Source organism: Tachysurus fulvidraco, chromosome 19 (assembly GCF_022655615.1).
Source record: "Tachysurus fulvidraco isolate hzauxx_2018 chromosome 19, HZAU_PFXX_2.0, whole genome shotgun sequence".
Classification (NCBI taxonomy): Eukaryota; Metazoa; Chordata; class Actinopteri; order Siluriformes; family Bagridae; genus Tachysurus; species Tachysurus fulvidraco.
Window position 1 is genome coordinate 5,230,463 of NC_062536.1, and position 21,558 is coordinate 5,252,020.

At 39.4% G+C, this 21,558-nt stretch overlaps 1 protein-coding gene across 2 annotated transcripts in view; it reads right to left on the minus strand.

Annotated features, from left to right (window-relative positions):
- Positions 1 to 6,805, minus strand: part of tmem63a (transmembrane protein 63A) — a 37,753-nt gene extending 30,948 nt beyond the window's left edge. For both annotated transcript variants that reach the window (XM_047804053.1, XM_047804052.1), the window contains exon 1: positions 6,652 to 6,805. The gene's annotated coding sequence lies outside the window, so the exon portion shown is untranslated. The remainder of the gene's footprint in view (positions 1 to 6,651) is intronic.
- Positions 6,806 to 21,558: the final 14,753 nt, after the last annotated feature.

The following is a 21,558-nucleotide window of genomic DNA, read 5'->3' on the forward strand; positions in this document are numbered from 1 at the left end:
AAACCTTTGCCACAAAAATGCCATAAATACCTAATTACTCCTTCCTCTAAAAGTCTCAAAGCAGTTCACAGAAAAACAAGCAGCAAGGATTTTTAATGCTTACATACATTTAATTCCTATCTAAGTACAAAGTTAACAGATATTGGGTCTAAATTTCGCTCATCGTATTCATTAAGTACGTTAGAGAATCTCTAAAATGTAAAAATAAGTCAAGTGTGTGGGATGTTTTTAGATGTTAATACCAACTATATGCTTTATTCGTCATTATTTAAAGGCTTAAAGAGTTGCACAAGCAGCACGAGCGGTTTGGAGTGTCTCAGACATGATCATTGTCCTTGCACACAGTATAAACTCCCATAGTGTGCTGTATTCAATCCAGCGCCACCTTCTGACCACCATATTTTACATATTTTATTTCTTTTTTTTTGCCCGATGATGAAAGACGCTCCTTTCTGACACCTGGTTCTTTTCAGAGCATGACGATTATTCAGGACTTCTTCCAACGTGTCTGTGTGCTGGAGCTTCAGTGCCGTCATTCAAGCAGCAACGACACACAAAGAAGCTTTTATACGTTTCATGCTTCCACGTCGCACAGGTAGAGAAGCAGCAAAGAGAAGCTGCTTTCATAAGACTAGAACTACTCAGGAAAATGAACTCCAGTCTATTAGGTAGTGACAAGATGTTTATTTTTATCTTTTTTTATTTTAGTATATGGTTTATATACGAGTTTGTTAATAGATTTAAAAAGGGCATGGTCATAATTTCTGCAGCATCTCTTTAACTCATTGCTATATTACTATTCACATGTCTTTTGAACACAAGTGTGAAAATGATCCTGGTAGAAAAAATGGTTCATTTTGATACGGGAACAAGATTTCTGCACTGACTTCATACCAAGTATAGCATTATAACTGCACATTTCACACCTGTAAACGTGTATATACAATTTCGTCTATACTGTATATGTCATTCTGTTACACTGTGGAGCTTCTGGCACTAAAACTAATCCCTCGCATGTGAAAAAACATGCCTGGCAATAAAGCTGATTCTGATTCTGATTAAAGCAGTCGATGGTTTACGTAGGTTTTCTTATACATCACTATAGATGTAGTTAAATGACAGAACACGCAAATATCAAAAGTGAACACGTGATGTCTCTGATGCCCCCTAGTGTGTGCAGTTTTATGTAGATTGCCATGTTAGTGAATGAGAAAAGACCCAAAGATACATTGAGAGTCACACACATACGGTCACAGATAGAAGCCTGACCTCCAGATCATCCCAAATACTTTTCCTTACAGCTTCACAGGAGTTATTTGAAGCTAATTAAATAGGGGTGATTGATCGTTTTGGACACGAAAGCCGAGCACAAGTTCTGTAGCAAAGCCGTGTCCGGTTCTGCCGTACACTCGAACGGACCCTCAGCAGGGAAGTTCCTCCTGAGTTAGCATGTTGTTTTGGCATTATGAATACAGCGAGTGTACAAAGTCATAGCAGTTCCTTTTAACTTACTGTAAATTCTTTTCAGGAATGTTATGTTTCAGAGTTGCTACACTCAATTTTGACATACTGTATAGCGTACAATGACAATGAAAAACACTACATGGCCTATAAGTAAATGCACCCCTGACCATCACACCCATATGTGGTGCTTCCCCAAGCTGTTAAAACAAATATTAGAAGCACACATTTTAATCTAGAAAGTCGTACTGTAACATTACAGTTTCCCTTCACTGGAACTAAGAGACTGAAACATGGTCCAGAACGACAATGTCCCTATACACAAAGCCCCAGAGCTCCATGACGACATGGTGTGTTAATGTTGGAGTGTAAGAGAGTGTCCTGCACAGAGCCCTGACTCGGACTCAACCCTACTGAACACCTTTAGGAACACCGAATGAACCCCAGACCTCCTCACTCAACATCAGTGTCTGATCTCACTAATGCTCCTGTACCTGAATGATCACTAATCCCCACAGACACACTCCAACACCAGTGTCTGATCTCACTAATGCCCCTGTAGCTGAATGATCACTAATCCCCACAGACACACTCCAACATCAGTGTCTGATCTCACTAATGCTCCTGTAGCTGAATGATCACTAATCCCCACAGACACACTCCAACATCAGTGTCTGATCTCACTAATGCTCCTGTAGCTGAATGATCACTAATCCCCACAGACACACTCCAACATCAGTGTCTGATCTCACTAATGCTCCTGTAGCTGAATGATCACTAATCCCCACAGACACACTCCAACACCAGTGTCTGATCTCACTAATGCTCCTGTAGCTGAATGATCACTAATCCCCACAGACACACTCCAACATCAGTGTCTGATCTCACTAACGCTCCTGTACCTGAATGATCACTAATCCCCACAGACACACTCCAACACCAGTGTCTGATCTCACTAACGCTCCTGTACCTGAATGATCACTAATCCCCACAGACACACTCCAACACCAGTGTCTGATCTCACTAATGCCCCTGTAGCTGAATGATCACTAATCCCCACAGACACACTACACCATCAGAGTCTGATCTCACTAACGCTCCTGTACCTGAATGATCACTAATCCCCACAGACACACTCCAACATCAGTGTCTGATCTCACTAATGCTCCTGTAGCTGAATGATCACTAATCCCCACAGACACACTCCAACATCAGTGTCTGATCTCACTAATGCTCCTGTAGCTGAATGATCACTAATCCCCACAGACACACTCCAACATCAGTGTCTGATCTCACTAATGCCCCTGTAGCTGAATGATCACTAATCCCCACAGACACACTCCAACATCAGTGTCTGATCTCACTAATGCCCCTGTAGCTGAATGATCACTAATCCCCACAGACACACTCCAACATCAGTGTCTGATCTCACTAATGCCCCTGTAGCTGAATGATCACTAATCCCCACAGACACAATCCAACACCAGTGTCTGATCTCACTAATGCCCCTGTAGCTGAATGATCACTAATCCCCACAGACACACTCCAACATCAGTGTCTGATCTCACTAACGCTCCTGTAGCTGAATGATCACTAATCCCCACAGACACACTCCAACATCAGTGTCTGATCTCACTAATGCTCCTGTAGCTGAATGATCACTAATCCCCACAGACACACTACACCATCAGAGTCTGATCTCACTAATGCTCCTGTAGCTGAATGATCACTAATCCCCACAGACACACTACACCATCAGAGTCTGATCTCACTAATGCCCCTGTAGCTGAATGATCACTAATCCCCACAGACACACTCCAACACCAGTGTCTGATCTCACTAACGCTCCTGTACCTGAATGATCACTAATCCCCACAGACACACTACACCATCAGAGTCTGATCTCACTAATGCTCCTGTAGCTGAATGATCACTAATCCCCACAGACACACTACACCATCAGAGTCTGATCTCACTAATGCTCCTGTAGCTGAATGATCACTAATCCCCACAGACACACTACACCATCAGAGTCTGATCTCACTAACGCTCCTGTACCTGAATGATCACTAATCCCCACAGACACACTCCAACACCAGTGTCTGATCTCACTAACGCTCCTGTACCTGAATGATCACTAATCCCCACAGACACACTCCAACACCAGTGTCTGATCTCACTAACGCTCCTGTACCTGAATGATCACTAATCCCCACAGACACACTCCAACACCAGTGTCTGATCTCACTAATGCCCCTGTAGCTGAATGATCACTAATCCCCACAGACACACTCCAACATCAGTGTCTGATCTCACTAATGCTCCTGTAGCTGAATGATCACTAATCCCCACAGACACACTCCAACATCAGTGTCTGATCTCACTAATGCTCCTGTAGCTGAATGATCACTAATCCCCACAGACACACTACACCATCAGAGTCTGATCTCACTAATGCTCCTGTAGCTGAATGATCACTAATCCCCACAGACACACTACACCATCAGAGTCTGATCTCACTAATGCCCCTGTAGCTGAATGATCACTAATCCCCACAGACACACTCCAACACCAGTGTCTGATCTCACTAACGCTCCTGTACCTGAATGATCACTAATCCCCACAGACACACTACACCATCAGAGTCTGATCTCACTAATGCTCCTGTAGCTGAATGATCACTAATCCCCACAGACACACTACACCATCAGAGTCTGATCTCACTAATGCTCCTGTACCTGAATGATCACTAATCCCCACAGACACACTCCAACACCAGTGTCTGATCTCACTAACGCTCCTGTACCTGAATGATCACTAATCCCCACAGACACACTACACCATCAGAGTCTGATCTCACTAATGCTCCTGTACCTGAATGATCACTAATCCCCACAGACACACTCCAACACCAGTGTCTGATCTCACTAACGCTCCTGTACCTGAATGATCACTAATCCCCACAGACACACTCCAACACCAGTGTCTGATCTCACTAATGCCCCTGTAGCTGAATGATCACTAATCCCCACAGACACACTCCAACATCAGTGTCTGATCTCACTAATGCTCCTGTAGCTGAATGATCACTAATCCCCACAGACACACTCCAACATCAGTGTCTGATCTCACTAATGCTCCTGTAGCTGAATGATCACTAATCCCCACAGACACACTCCAACATCAGTGTCTGATCTCACTAATGCCCCTGTAGCTGAATGATCACTAATCCCCACAGACACACTCCAACATCAGTGTCTGATCTCACTAATGCCCCTGTAGCTGAATGATCACTAATCCCCACAGACACACTCCAACATCAGTGTCTGATCTCACTAATGCCCCTGTAGCTGAATGATCACTAATCCCCACAGACACAATCCAACACCAGTGTCTGATCTCACTAATGCCCCTGTAGCTGAATGATCACTAATCCCCACAGACACAATCCAACACCAGTGTCTGATCTCACTAATGCCCCTGTAGCTGAATGATCACTAATCCCCACAGACACACTCCAACATCAGTGTCTGATCTCACTAACGCTCCTGTAGCTGAATGATCACTAATCCCCACAGACACACTACACCATCAGAGTCTGATCTCACTAATGCTCCTGTAGCTGAATGATCACTAATCCCCACAGACACACTACACCATCAGAGTCTGATCTCACTAACGCTTCTGTACCTGAATGATCACTAATCCCCACAGACACACTCCAACACCAGTGTCTGATCTCACTAACGCTCCTGTACCTGAATGATCACTAATCCCCACAGACACACTCCAACACCAGTGTCTGATCTCACTAACGCTCCTGTAGCTGAATGATCACTAATCCCCACAGACACACTACACCATCAGAGTCTGATCTCACTAATGCTCCTGTAGCTGAATGATCACTAATCCCCACAGACACACTACACCATCAGAGTCTGATCTCACTAATGCCCCTGTAGCTGAATGATCACTAATCCCCACAGACACACTCCAACACCAGTGTCTGATCTCACTAACGCTCCTGTACCTGAATGATCACTAATCCCCACAGACACACTACACCATCAGAGTCTGATCTCACTAATGCCCCTGTAGCTGAATGATCACTAATCCCCACAGACACACTCCAACACCAGTGTCTGATCTCACTAACGCTCCTGTAGCTGAATGATCACTAATCCCCACAGACACACTCCAACATCTAGTTGAAAGCCTCATTAGACTGGAGCTTAGTACAACAGTAAAGAGTGAATAAATCTGGTATGAGATGTTCAACACAGACATGATTGTGAAGGACAAATGAACACTGTTAACTAACAGGCAAAGTAGCTTGGCAAATTTTGCTAGTCACTTTGTTCTAAACAAACTCCACAAGCAGAGCATTTTACAGATATAGATATAGACGTAATACGATTTCATTTCTAAGCACACTATCCTAATGGAGTCCTGAATGTTTAGAGATGTTGTGACATCGTTATGAAATGTAACGTCTCAGGGATAATTAGGACGACATACGGTATGCAACCGCCCTTTCATTAGTACACGAGGTACAGAAACTCTGAGATGATGCAAATGTCGGAAGGTTGTGAAATCATGTAATTAGATGTTGGCATGTGATAGACTAGTGGTTAAGGTGTTGGGCTACCAGTCGTAGGGTTGTGAGTTTGAAGCCCAGGTCCACCAAGCTGACACTGTTGGGCCCCTAAGCAAGGAACTTAACCCTCAATTGTTCAGTTGTATAAAAATGAGATACTGCAAGTCACTCTGGATGAAGCTGCCTGCTGTAAATGTAAATAATAATATCCTGTAGGAAGAGTGAACACAACCTCTATACACAGTAGAAGTGAAAACATACAGTGTGTCATATGACATATGGCAACATCAGACCGACCTCTTCATTTCATTTCCTCAGATACGAGACTCATTAGTGTTCAGACCTTCTGTTTACACCTAAATATCAGATTTAAACCTGAAGTCATAAGAGGTGCAGAAACAGAGCATTAAAGTTCCCAGCTGTACATCACGGCTGTATGTTAAGCCCAACACAGTTGTATAAACAGGATGGATACAAGTGTACAACGTGCGAAAATCACTTAAATAGTTATCATTTTGCTAGTTTTATGTACATGTTATTTTATAAACACACACACACACACACACACACGATACAAATAAAGCAAAACAAACCTCCGTTTGTTCCGTTTCTCAAAGCCGTTGGTTTCTTCTTTAAACTGGAAACCACACGAACATCCGCGTCACCGCAGACATTTTACGGCATTGTGGAAGACGTTTCACTTTAAAAATCTGTTTCATTTCCCACCCTTATTCCTTTTGAGCCCGCCTCCTGACGCGATATAATGCACACATGCACACCTGATTGGCTGAGGAGTGCCGTAGTGACCAATCACCGCCTAGAAGGCAGGTTCTTACGAATACGGGTAGGTTAAATAACGCTGCTTAGTCAGAAAGATTACTGTTTTTTTTTCCCAGTCCGAGAGCTCTGAAATGTTAGCCATGAGCCCTTTATTCACACGCCCATCCGGTTTAAAAGATCCTTTCATTGGTGAGGAAATTAAAAAAACTAAACAAAACGAAATAAAAATAAATGAATTAAATATCAATTAATTATTATTTAATATTACATTAATAAAATAATGTGTAAACAAATTCATGCCAAGTGAGCACTTTATTTTTGAAAATAAGTTAGTAAAATTTATAATGGAAAGTATTTTTGTGTGTGTGGTTTTTTTTAAGTTTATTGTTCTCCCCAAGCGTATGGTAGCGTATTACCGTAAAACCCTGTGTATACGCACATTAAGTTCTTTAATGTTTACTTCAACCTTTAATAGAATATTGGGATAGGGTTTTTTTTTTTTTTTAACGTATTCTGTTTGTTTTAAGGTGTACATTAAAACGTTTTTTTTTTTCAGAATCAGAATCAGAAAGATCTTTATTAGTATGTTTTCATATACGAGGAATTTGTTCTAGTACAGAAGCTTCTCAGTGTAAACGGAACTGCATTAACAAGACATGAACAAATATAATAAAGACAGTTGTATGTACAGTGGGAAAATGTGCAAATTGAAATATAAATTTTTGTGTTTTATAATCCTAGAAACATACAGTTAGGCTAACTCAGATGTCTAGTCAGATGTGTCCAATCTTATCAGAGTTTGGGTGTAGGTTTACATGCCAATCTCTCAGAAGCCAAAACCTGATTCCACCTAATTCTACCTGTTTAATCAGTGATCTTGGCTTTCAACAGAATAAGGGCGTAAAAATAGGCTACATCAATAGATGACAACAGGTGTGTGTTCTGCCTGTTGGGAGTGAAAACATCTCCACTCACACTGGATCTATTAGATTGCACAACTAGTTAGATTGGTGTAAATATACTGAGTTAAGCAGCGGTGTCATATCTTATCCGGAAAGAGCCAGTGTGGGTGCAGGTTTTCATTCCAACCAAGCAGAAGCCACACCTGATTCCACCTGTTTAATCAGATGTTCTTGGCTTTTAGTAGACTCTGGTGTGGCTTCTGCTTGGTTGGAATGAAAACCTTCACCCACACCGGCCCTTTCCGGATAAGCTTGAACACTGCTGACTTAAAGAAACATCATTAACAACTGTTTTATTGTAATTGTAATCAAAGAAAAATAAACCTGAACACACAAAGTCTTAATACAAATTCAGATAATTTAGCAATTCTGTGGTCACATGACATGGACACAATGGACTCGACTTTGCCAAACAAAGAGCTCACATTCAGACATTCACATTCGAGGAGAGTCTCCTACAAAGGTTAGGTTGTTTTGCAAGAATCTGTTGTTAAAGAATATCAGATGCCAAATCTTTTGGATTTGCGATTTCACTCTGTTTGCTCCAGCGACTGCTTTCTTGTTTTTTGGAAGTGTGCCTTCTCTTTTGACTTCGTTTTGTCTCTCGTTCTGGACTTACATTTATCTCATTTATACAACTGAGCAGTTGAGAGTTTTTTCTTAATAGACTTTCTCAAGCACCCACAAGAGGCAGATTGCTGGCCCTGGGATTTGAGCTCACAACCTTCTGATCAGAAGCCCAACCCTATAACCTCTGAGCTCAATAGATCAATAAATAAATCCCAACCGACTGCACTATCAAATTTGTCGTCAACTCAGAAATTCCAGTTCCCTTCACACACCACTGCCTACAAACATGGCCAGTCCAGACTACACTCCCTAGATTACACACACACACACACACACACACATAGATAGACTTAATAACAAGGATTTCACTCACCCACAGTTTGCAAAGTAAACATTGTTTTTTCACTCAGTGTTTGTTGTTCTGGTTTGACCTGTTTATTTTTTCCTTGACTCTCGAGTTTGTCTTTGCTCAGTTTGTCCTGTTTATTCGTCCTCTGACCTGTACCTGTCTCTTGACCTTGAGCTTGAGCTTGAACTTGAACTTGCCTGATGATTTGAATTTGTGTGCCTTTCTCTCCTATTAAAAGTGGTCCATTACATTTAAAAGAAAGAAAGAAAGAAAGAAAGAAAGAAAGAAAGAAGGACACTTAACTTTTTTTTCTAATTGAATATTACTCTTTTTTTTAATTGAAGCATATGGAGCACATCTCATTCATAATTCACAGAATAAGTGAATCATTATGAAAAAGTAAATGTGCAGCAGCTTTCTAAGAACAAATCGATCCTTTTCAGCACTGTAACAGATTTCTTCTCTCAGGATTAATGTCACGTCTGAGAACTGCTTAGTTTAGGCCTCAGCCTGCAGTCAAACCCTGAGATAAAGATATCAAGATAAGTGTTTGTTAAGATGATGCATGATTACATGTGCTGTTAAATGTATTAATGAGCCATCAGTGGGCTCTTGGGATGCAATTAAGTCTTTTGTCTTTATATATAACTTATTCCTAATCAGAATAAAACCTTTTCCCAGCTAGATGATAGTCTATAGGAGGGATTTAAGACAGTTAACATCTTACTAAGAAACAGTCAGATTCAGAACAGCTGAGAAAAATGTATATTTTGGGGAAGTACAGTAGTTACATGAAGGGAAACGATCCATATTCAAATTGTGCTCTGGAGTTGTTTAACTTGATTTTCTACAAGGCTCATAGAGATTGATGGAATTATATCCGTGTAGCTCACGCCTCTGCGGTTGCCAGATATACAGCATACACCATTTGTAAGGCATTTTATTTTATGAGTCTCCAAACGCATTTTGGAAACTTTGTGGCTCATACGCCAAGATCGATCGATCGATCTATCTATCTATCTATCTATCTATCTATCTATCTATCTATCTATCTATCTATCTATCTATCTATAAGAAAACTACAACATGCTCTAAAATAAAGAGTGTTTATAAAGGTGAGCTGTGAGTGTGAGATATTTGGCAATGGGTATAATTAAGTGTCCTGTGACTGTAAGCATAGGAGTCCAGGTGCATTGTGGGAAGTGGAGTCTGTGGAAATAGAGTTAAAACAAGATGGAAAGTTCAACTGCTGCCTTCAAAACACGTGTGAACTCAGCTTGAAGATACGTTTTGAAATCAAGACAATGGATTAAGTTGAACTTGAAGTTTTCATTTTTTAAAACTTAAAATGCCAAACTTAGATTTGGAACATTGGAGATACAGAGAAGAAATAAGTTCATAACTTAATGGAGCTATGATGCTTTACAGTGTAGCCTGTGATCGACAAATCGAACACCAAACCAAACTAAACACTGACTTCGTAACTAAATTAAATATCATCAATAATTTTGTCCCAGAATCAGGTGAAAATATTACGCCAGAGGATCGAAATCTTTATCTGTGCTTCCAATGCCGATGTCTTTTATTCAAAGCACATCCGATAAACGACACTAACGTTGTAAAGTAACGTTTATTTTTTATCAAACTAATTGAAATTATTAGCCAGCTCACATAACAACTCGTCTCAGACACGTAGCCTACAAACATGGCTACCAGAGACATCTTTCTAACGGTTGTGTTTTATTTATTTTTTTTATTTATATGTGGTATATTATGTCCTGTTCATAGCCTTATTGACCAGTTGCATCCTGGCTCCCAGTGTGTGCCTCGTGACATGCAGTACAATGAATTTTATAGTCTGAGGTAGAGACAGTGATCCACAAAGTGTGTCTGAGAAGACACCACGGGGTCTTGAAAACATGGGGGTTGTTCATTCATTCATTCATTTTCTACCGCTTATCCGAACTTATCATGGGGAGCCAGTGCCTATCTCAGGCGTCATCGGGCATCAAGGCAGGATACACCCTGGACAGAGTGCCAACCCATCACAGGGCACACACACACTCTCATTCACTCACGCAAACACACACTACAGACAATTTTCCAGAGATGCCAATCAACCTACCATGCATGTCTTTGGACCGGGGGAGGAAACCGGAGTACCCGGAGGAAACCCCAGAGGCACGGGGAGAACATGCAAACTCCAAACACACAAGGCGGAGGCGGGAATCAAACCCCGACCCTGGAGGTGTGAGGCGAACATGCTAACCACTAAGCCACCGTGCCCATGGGGGTTGTGATATTTTAAAATCTTGTTACAGTGATGAACATCATAACCCACCGTTATGGAAGATATATTTATTATTGAGTATTATAGCGAGTATTATTGCTATATAGCCTGTTTTACTGATCACTTGATATGATTTGGTTTTTAATCCACAGGTGTTTTCTGCCTTGTGGATAGTTAGGAAGAAAAAGCTCTGTGAGCACTAGTAAACCTTCTGAATATTATTAGAAGCATGATCATGTTTAGTTCAAGTCCGACTCTTTTTCCCAAAGTCCAAAAAATGTTTGTGTTTAGCATTAAATGTCTTTGTCATTTAGTAGCTTGCTAAAACTGCCAGACACAGGAACAGTTTCTTTCCCCAGCCAATCACCCTGATCAACACCTCACCATAATTATATTCACTGCTTCTTATCATAAGTACTGCATTGTCAGAACTGTATATATTACACATTACTGCTGCTGTATATTGCACAAAAGCATAATATTGCACAATATTGTTATTTGCACTCCCACACTTTATGTAATGTACATAACTGATCGTTCATATTCTATATTTATATTTAATTCTGTCTATATAGTATTTTTATTCTGCAGTGTCTTGTATAGTTTGTATAGTATTGTGTTATTTATGTCTGTACTTTTGAGAGTCACAAACAGCTGAAACCAAATTCCTTGTGTGTGTCAACATCAACACACTTGGCCAATAATCCTGATTCTGATTCTGATTCTGAGCAGAGATTAACGACTCATATGGATGTAGACAAATTTGAAGTTTTTCATTAATATTTCTGTTTTTATCTTCAAAGTAAATGGTGATGTCAAACCCATTTCTGCTCTCTGAGCTTTCCTGAGTGTTTGTACATAAGCATCTGAGGTAAAAACATCTCACAATAAAAGCCATTGATAAAAGCCACAAATACTTCTGGTGTCTGATTTCTGGCCAGAGCAATTATACTTTTATTAGCTTTGAATAAAAATAAACGAAATATTATAGAAGATTTTTAACAGTGAAAAATGAATACTTGCGAATAATGGCTTTTTCATTCATTCATTTTCTACCGCTATATCCGAACTTCTCGGGTCACGGGGAGCCTGTGCCTATCTCAGGCGTCATCGGGCATCAAGGCAGGATACACCCTGGACGGAGTGCTAACCCATCGCAGGGCACACACACACACACACTCTCTCATTCACACACTACGGACAATTTTCCAGAGATGCCAATCAACCTAACATGCATGTCTTTGGACCGGGGGAGGAAACCGGAGTACCCGGAGGAAACCCCCGAGGCACGGGGAGAACATGCAAACTCCGCACACACAAGGCGGAGGCGGGAATCGAACCCCGACCCTGGCGGTGTGAGGCGAACGTGCTACCCACTAAGCCACCGTGCCCCCTAATGGCTTTTTAATGACGGTATAATCATAGAGATGTTCTAATGCTAATATTTTATATATTTTCTTGCTTATTAGAAAACATGTCAAACAATATTTTTTTCTAACTGATGCGTTAAACCCTTATAATGCCATCCGGGTGATGTGTGTTTAAACAGATGTGTTCCTGATACTATAAACGGTTCAGTGGTTCGAAGATGGTTCAAAGCTTGTTATAGAAAATCCTTTAAAAAAAAAAATCTAACCAGGTTTAAATAATAAATAGATATTAAAACTTAACAGAAACACGAGTTCCATTAAATACACTCGACTGAAATAGATCATGACTTTTATTTATCTTCAATACACATTTAATATGAAAAGGACTTATTATTATTATTATTTTATGTATTTATTATCTTTTGTTTATTAAATGTATTCCACTGAAATGTAAATGTTCAGTATAGAGAGTGTGAGATACTTTTTTTTGGACCATTTACTACAGTGTTAGTTAGTCTTACTCGTGTTAAAAAGACAAGATAATTTCATTTCATTTCTCATTTCATTTTCTACCGCTTATCCGAACTACCTCGGGTCACGAGAAGCCTGTGCCTATCTCAGGCGTCATCGGGCATCGAGGCAGGATACACCCTGGACGGAGTGCCAACCCATCACAGGGCACACACACACACACACACACTCTCATTCACTCACACACTACGGACAATTTTCCAGAGATCTCAATCAACCTACCATGCATGTCTTTGGACCGGGGGAGGAAACCTGAGTACCAGGAGGAAACCCCCGAGGCACGGGGAGAACATGCAAATTCGACACACACAAGGTGGAGGTGGGAATCGAACCCCCAACCCTGGAGGTGTGAGGTGAACGTGCTAACCACTAAGCCACCGTGTTAGCAGACGACAATATTTTAGCCAAAGGAAAAGTGATATACAGGAGAAATATGATTATTTGCAGGTTTTTTCTTTAACAGTACATTAAAATATAAGAGTTAGGCCCATTCAGATCTTATATAGTTTGGAAACTGATTGCCAAGCGAAACTGGTTTACTTTGATAACCAGTTGCCATATTTAGATTGAATGTCAGGCAGATTGAATATAGAGAAGAGAGAGAGAAAGAGAGAGAGAATGATAGAGAAAGAGAGAGAGAGAGAAGGAGACCTGTGCTCTGTTTCAATGCCCCTTCTCAATGAATCTTGACTGATTGACAGGTCTGCTTTATCTGTGCAATATCGCCCCATGCACGTTCTGATTCGTCTTACGGTTGCCTCGCGCGACACTGTCTGACGAACAAATTAACCCCGGCAGCAGGCTGGAGAAAGGCCTCGAGTCGGCTAATCAGTGCCTGATTACAGCAGCGATGCTCTGGGAGATGCACAGGCCAAGGGTGCTGCTAGTAATTGGGCTTTCACAGCTCTGCTTTTGTGTGCGTGGATTTTTTTTTCTTTTTCAATCAGCCCATAGCTCAAGTGGCAGCCGAGGAATACCAGCACAGCACACTTCTAATCAATGCAGCCATGAGTGGCAAATGAACAGTCCCGATGTGCGTTAGAGCATAAACATACAAACGTATTCTGTATTCACATCCAGACCCCAGATTGCTTTTGTAAACTGTTATGCATGGAGCTGCCTCTATTTCCTTTTTAGTTTGGGAGGCAGCTAATTGAAGCCTATGCTAATTTGAACAAATGGTGGTTCTCTATTTCACATACATTTATCTGAATACTGGAGCCAGGATTTCAGACAGGATTTTAGTTAGACCAAAAAAAAAAAAAAAAAATCCAGTATTTTACAGACAATATATTCAGCATTATAACATTACAGCTGTACCTGTTTAACTGGTCACTTGATTCCAACTAGTTTTATTCCAAATGTGAATTATTTAAAAAGAAATATAGTAATAATAATAATAATAATAATAATAATAATAATAATAATAATAATAATAATAATAATAATAATAATAATCCATGCAGCCTCAGCATGAAAGCAAGACCAATAGTGTAATAATCAGCATTAGAGCTGCTATAAACGTACATCATTACAATGTATTAAATATAAAAACAACCGCTAACTACAGCATTTATATGCAATATAAATATTTCCACATTTAAATCGGTCATATACACAAGACTACACAGTACGACACGCAGTGAAATGTTTTTATCGACTGTAGAATCACCAACAATAAAAACATTTCCAAACTGAAGTTACTATACAGGTGTGAAAGGGATGAACGTGTACGGTATTATATTTAAGATCTCCACATATTCCCTTTAAAAGATATTTGATATCCACATTATTTAGGTTTAGAATGCATGTCGGTATGTGAGGTACTCTTAAAAGCCTGTTCTAGATGATAACATTTATGGGATGACAAATCTATAGCAAGTGGGAAATATATATTAATGTATGGAAATAGAAATGTACTACTGTATGAATACCAGAGTTTTGTTTGTTTTGCTTAAGGACACGAATGGCGTCCGGGAAGAAGCTCCTCCTCATTCTCTCGGTGTGTATGTCTTTATATAATGTATTTGCAAGTATTTTTTACAAATCAGTACCACGATGCCTTACCACTGGTCCGAGTCTCGTCGCTTGGTGGTGCACTCTGCATGTTGACCCATGAGACTGCTGAGGATAAAAGGACTTGATGAATATCAGACCGACTATGAACTGCCATCAGGGTGGTCAGCTTTGTGCTGGGGTCTTCATCAGTGAGCATTTGAAGACTTCAGCAGGAAGAAATTAGTGTTAAGTCTGTGATGAACTCGGAAATGATGGACCTGTTGGTTCCTCGGGAGCTCTTGGTCACACGATTAAACTCGACTACAAACTGTAGTAGAAAGGACATTATTTACATTGACATTATTTCTTGTCCAGTGTCACATAAATGAGCATGAGGTTCACGTCTGAATCTGGTTCCTCTCAAGGTTTCTTCCTCATATCATCTCAGGGATAAGTAGATAATATTGTTAAATGCTGTATATAAATAAAATTAATCGAATTGAGAATTCAAGGGTAACTGTCTTACCGACACACATTTAATTGTGGAGAGCTCCAAAATGTCCAAGTTTGAAAATACACCTATCGTACGCTAGTCTGTTATTTCCATATTTCCTACAGTATATTGCACATTGTGTGTTGGTGCATTGTAGGTTTACTGGTTCATACTGGAATAAAGGTAAGATGAATTGTTGGATATCATCTCCACAAGCTCCAAAGCCCACACAGTGTACAGTATTTACTGTGTACCAACTCCTACAGTATAATAATGAGACTTTACATTTCCTATTCCCTCACGTCCCACTCCTACGGCCTGTATTAGAATGATGTCGTTTATTTTCTTCTATCACTGACTTTATGTTACTTCTATATACACATTTTAATCCATGCACGATATCGTTACAGTACGTCTTCCTCCAGCTGCTTGGGAAACATTTTCTCTCAACGTGATGCGGACGGTTATCAGTTAGACGTGTCACAAATCTGATGAAATCAATCGTTTCCCAAGAAATCCAGGACTCGTAATACAGTGCATATATGGCACTCGTTCAGGACTGGAGATACTTGAGGAGCCTTAAACTCCATGTAGAAGAACATTTCAAGTTAACTTAAATGTTAAAGCTAACCTATGTTTATTTTAGGTTAGTCGATATATTTCTCTTATGTTAAAAGCTTCTTTTTCCCCATTGCAATAGATAAAAGAGGTGTTTATCATGTTAGCAACTCTATGCTTATGCCCTTTTCCAATATTTTTTATTTTCATTAAATTGAAGATGTTTAATAGGAGGGGTCACGATGGCTTAGTGGTTAGCACGTTCACCTCACACCTCCAGGGTTGGGGGTTCGATTCCCGCCTCCGCCTTGTGTGTGTGGAGTTTGCATGTTCTCCCCGTGCCTCGGGGGTTTCCTCCGGGTACTCCGGTTTCCTCCCCGGGTCCAAAGACATGCATGGTAGGTTGATTGGCATCTCTGGAAAATTGTCCGTAGTGTGTGAGTGTGTGAGTGAATGAGAGTGTGTGTGTGCCCTGTGATGGGTTGGCACTCCGTCATATCCTGCCTTGACGCCCGAGATAAGCACAGGCTCCCCGTGATTTCCTGTTCCTGCCTCTTCCCAGATGATGTCTCCACATGGACAGTTTAATAGTACATGAGATTACTGTTGATGGCGAACAGTTATAGTCTCGGTATAGCGGCAAGAATTTCAATTTCAATTTAAAACTAGAACAAATTTCCTGGTTTCATAATGTTATACCTTTTTAAACATTTAGTACACAGTTGTAAAAGGGAAATGATTTATAATCACACACTCCTCTGTCGCCGAATTGATGAGGGCTTCCCTTTTGAGTCTGGTTCCTCTCAAGGTTTCTTCCTCATATCAACTCAGGGAGATTTTCCTCACCGATATCACGTATGCAGTATACAAATAAAATAGAATTTATCTGATAAACAACCTGAGCAATAAAGGCAAAATACAGACGTATACTGTACGGAGAGAGGGATAAATAAATACATGATCTTTTTATAGAAAACTTATCCACCACCTATAGAAACTTAACCATTCACTCACTCATTTTCTACCGCTTATCCAAACTTCTCGGGTCACAGGGAGCCTGTGCCTATCTCAGGCATCGAGGCAGGATACACCCTGGACGGAGTGCCAACCCATCACAGGGCACACACACACACACTCTCATTCACTCACACACTACGGACAATTTTCCAGAGATGCCAATCAACCTACCATGCATGTCTTTGGACCGGGGGAGGAAACCCCCGAGGCACGGGGAAACATGCAAACTCCACACACACAAGGCGGAGGCGGGAATCGAACCCCCAACCCTGGAGGTGTGAGGCGAACGTGCTAACCACTAAGCCACCGTGCCCCCCCAGAAACTTAACCAATAACTACTTAATAACTCTTATCCAACTTACAGCAATATGAACAATGTTCATTTTAATGATGAGTCATTCTAGCCAAAACGTCTTTAGATACTATTTTCAAATGTTAGTCTCTATTGTTGTTCTTTTTTTAATTTATTTTTTTTATTCGATTAAAGTAGATATACTTATTATAACATCTATTGTAATTCATAGCACCGGACACACCCCTGACTCAATAATATGAAAGCTGTAATTCACTCTACTTCACCTCTTAGTGGAACAATTAGGCAATAAAATAATAAATATAATAATGAAAAAATAATAATAACACATGCACTGACCTATAGCACATTAGGGAATAGTGAAGAGTAGTAAAAGTATTAATATCGTGTTAACGTATTGTGTTCAATAATTAGGACTTGCAGCATTAATCACTGTCATACGTTAATGATTTTAAGCAATCTGAAAAGAGTCTGATATAAAGATATGTTTTCCAGCCCCATCGTTTCGACCCCGATATAGAACGATATAAAGAAAAAGATGACAAATGGCTTAGATTTTTCATTTATTTTCACAAAAGTGTGAGTTACATACAGCTTTTCAAAGCTCATAACTCTTAGGCCTACTTTTGATAAACATGTGGCTCAATCACGTCTAGGATCATCATCGTATCTGTTTTTTTTTTTTATAATATTATACCATAACGATCATAAATGTTGTGTAAGACAATATAAAACAACACAATGAGTCAGTCGTTTGGAAACCGTGCACGTTCTGAAGAGATTGTTTGAATGTGTGTATACTGTACATTATTTGTTTACGGTTACATTATAATTATAAATATACAATGAATAAATATATTAATAAAATTAGATATTATCATTCAGTATATTATACATTATTTCCTAAGATATTAAGTAACAGAACCAGGTTAACAAAATGCTAGGAATTGACTCATTTGGACTCACTTGGACTCATTTTGACTCATTTGGACTCCTTTTGACTCCTTTTGACTCATTTTGACTCATTTGGACTCCTTTTGACTCATTTGGACTCATTTTGACTCCTTTTGACTCATTTGGACTCATTTTGCTAACTCCATTATTTAAGCCTTCATATGCAGGATATCTTGCTCGTGACAAGAGGTAAGATATTTTATTGTCATTATATACAAGACAATCATATTTAATGTGAAAACTAGGACATTTAAAGATAATTCTCCTGGAAACAATTTCAAATAAGATTGAAGATCGAATCATTTCAAATAACTGAAGAATGAACGATAAATAAACAGAGTACGCTGTGAAATATATGCACGACTGTAAATGAGCGTAATGAGTAGATTATCGTCGTAAAACATTTAATAAAGTTTATTATACACACTACTCATTTTTGCACCGTTTTGATTATTGTATCCGAGCCTTACACTGTATGTTCTTTATCATACTACATAACCTGAATTGTTTTGTTGTTTTGTTGTATGCTGTTAGTGTCTTGTCTTCAGTCCTCATGCACTAGTTTAGATTTTTGTGGTCGTTGTTCTATTCTATGGCCGCTAGAGGGCGGTACAGCATTTGGCATCATCTTCATCATCATCATCAGAAAATAAAGAAATAAATAAATAAATAAAATAAAGCAACAGGGACTTGGAAGTGAATCTTAACACACTTACAGTATGTGATGGTTTTTATTTTGGATATATGAATAATAATAATAATAATAATAATAATAATAATAATAATAATAATAATAATAATAATAATAATAATAATAATAATAATAATGATGATGATGATGATGATGATGATGTCTGTTTAGCTCTCAGGCTCTGGGTTATTGGTGATTTCTTTTAAAATATATAGAAGTGTGATCCCAGGAGCACTGGGTGGAAAGTAGAAACACACTCTTGGATAAGATATGAGTATCCTGAGTAACAGATTTGTGCTGATAGAGTAACTGGGGAAAGTTTGGTCAGATTTGATTCCTTTGTCATTTGTCCTTCATAGATAACGTCATTAATATTTACAGTATGCTTGATAATGCTGTGTCAAGTGTCTCGTTGTGAAGCAAGACTAATTAGCAGAAAGATTTGAGAAGGTTGTTAAATACATTATCCCTTGGCCAGCTGATCTGATCTAGAGAGAGAGCTTTCATATCCATGCATCATGGATAGATGCTTGGCATAAATAACTCTCCCATGCTGGTGTTTTTCTATCTGTTTGTTTGCTTCTTGTAGGTGTTTTTGTTTGTTTGTTTGTGTGTGTGTGTGTGTGTGTGTGTGTGTGTGTGTGTGTGTGTGTGTGTGTGTGTGTGTGTGTGTGTGTGTGTGTGTGCGTTTTTGTTTAGAGCGTGTGTCGCTTTGACAGTTCCTCTGTCAGATACCTCCTCCCCTCCTCCCTCGCTCTCTGGTGTAGAATAACTCCACCAGATTACCATGAGATTACCATATCATTACCATCTCATTACCGCACCATGCCTGCTGATGATCTCTACTGATGTTGTGTCAGATTAAGTCTTGCTTTTCTTCTCCTTTTTTCACCCTTGCTGTCTTTTTTTTTTCTTCTTCTCCTTTTCTCCACTCTGGATGTGATGTTTATACAAGTCATCAAATTATGTGTTTCATAACGCATGGTATCACAGTGTTCAGTGAAATTACTGGCAATTAGGCATCGATATCATTTGTCTGAAAACATTGGGGGAACTTCTATATAGGATAAGATACCTAAATAAATATAAATAATGCTCTAGTACTAGGTCTAAGGTATGAGCTCACTTCACATCACGTCACGTTATTATTATTATTATTATTATTATTATTATTATTATTATTATTATTATTATTATTATTATTATTATTATTCCTTAGTCATAGTGGTTATTAAATAAACCTTAGCATTGGAAATAAATGGGTTCATTATTTACAAAAGATTAATCATATCCCAAAATTTCATGGTGTGAAACAGAAGTTATTTAAATACTATATATTATAGCTTTGTGTGTGTTTGTGCATGTGTGTGTGTGTGTGTGTGTGTGTGTGTGTGTGTGTGTGTGTGTGTGTGTGTGTGTGTGTGTGTGTGTGTGTGTGTGTGTGTATGTGAAAAAGGAGAGAACCTCTAGATTTAAAACAAGCCCTAAATGTCACCCCTCAGCACAAAACTTTATTGTGTCTTTGTGTCTTTTCTAGACTTAACACATTTTTAATAAAGCACTCATTTTACATCCCATTAGGATATGTGAGAGAGAGAGGGGGGGGGGAGAGAGAGAGAGAGAGAGAGAGAGAGAGAGAGAGAGAGAGAGAGAGAGAGAGAGAGAGAGAGAGAGCAGTATCACAAATATTTGGGAAGGCTTCCTGACTGAATTAACAATGTACTATTGTAAAAATGAATTAGTTTTATTTGGGCCGTCTCAGTATTTATTAAATCTTTATGGAGATATTCCAAAACCTCAGAAACTCTAACACCTGTAAACCTGCTCATACATGTGACTGCAGTGGAATATGTCAAATCCTACAATTCATTTCGGCTCCACATTAAAGAGTGATGATCCGTGTTACTTTTGTGCCCGAGCGACTCCGGTCTCCATCCGTTACACGTTCTCTCAGATCTGTAAGGTGTTTCTGCCTGTAAGATCTTCTGCTCTCTGGATGTTTTTAGTTTTTTGCGCCATTCTGTTCAAACTCTTGAGACATGCAAAGTTAAAGTTACAGATGTCACATTCTTTGTCCACTCTGATCCATGATGCTTCAACTGAAACCTTTGGCTTTGTATCTGTATGAATAGAACCTAATTGGATTGGTGAAATCTCCTAGCTGAGAATACATACAGTATCTGTACTGACTTTTTATGAGAGCCGTGTTCATGTACTCGCGTTCCAAACACGTGACTGGAGGAGAGATTTATCTGAGCGTGTGCTGTGATAACATCACAAGACGCATCTCAACTCAGAATAACTGCAATCTCTTCCCAATAACACAGATATTTTGCATCATTTTTGCGTTCATTTAGTGCAATCACAAAGTCCTTGCATGAATGTGTATATGACCAGGCATACAGGTGTTCCTAATAAAGTGGCCATTGGCTGTATATGTCAATATACTGTATATAGGTCTCCTGTCATATAATTTAGGTATACAGGACGGTGCAAAAGTATTTTATTTTTAGATCGAAAGTTTTGACTTTTGCATACTTTTGAGTCAGCACAAAACATTTTAGATTTCCAATTTTTTATTTTTTGTCAGTAGAGAAAATAACATTACATAAAAGAGAACTTAA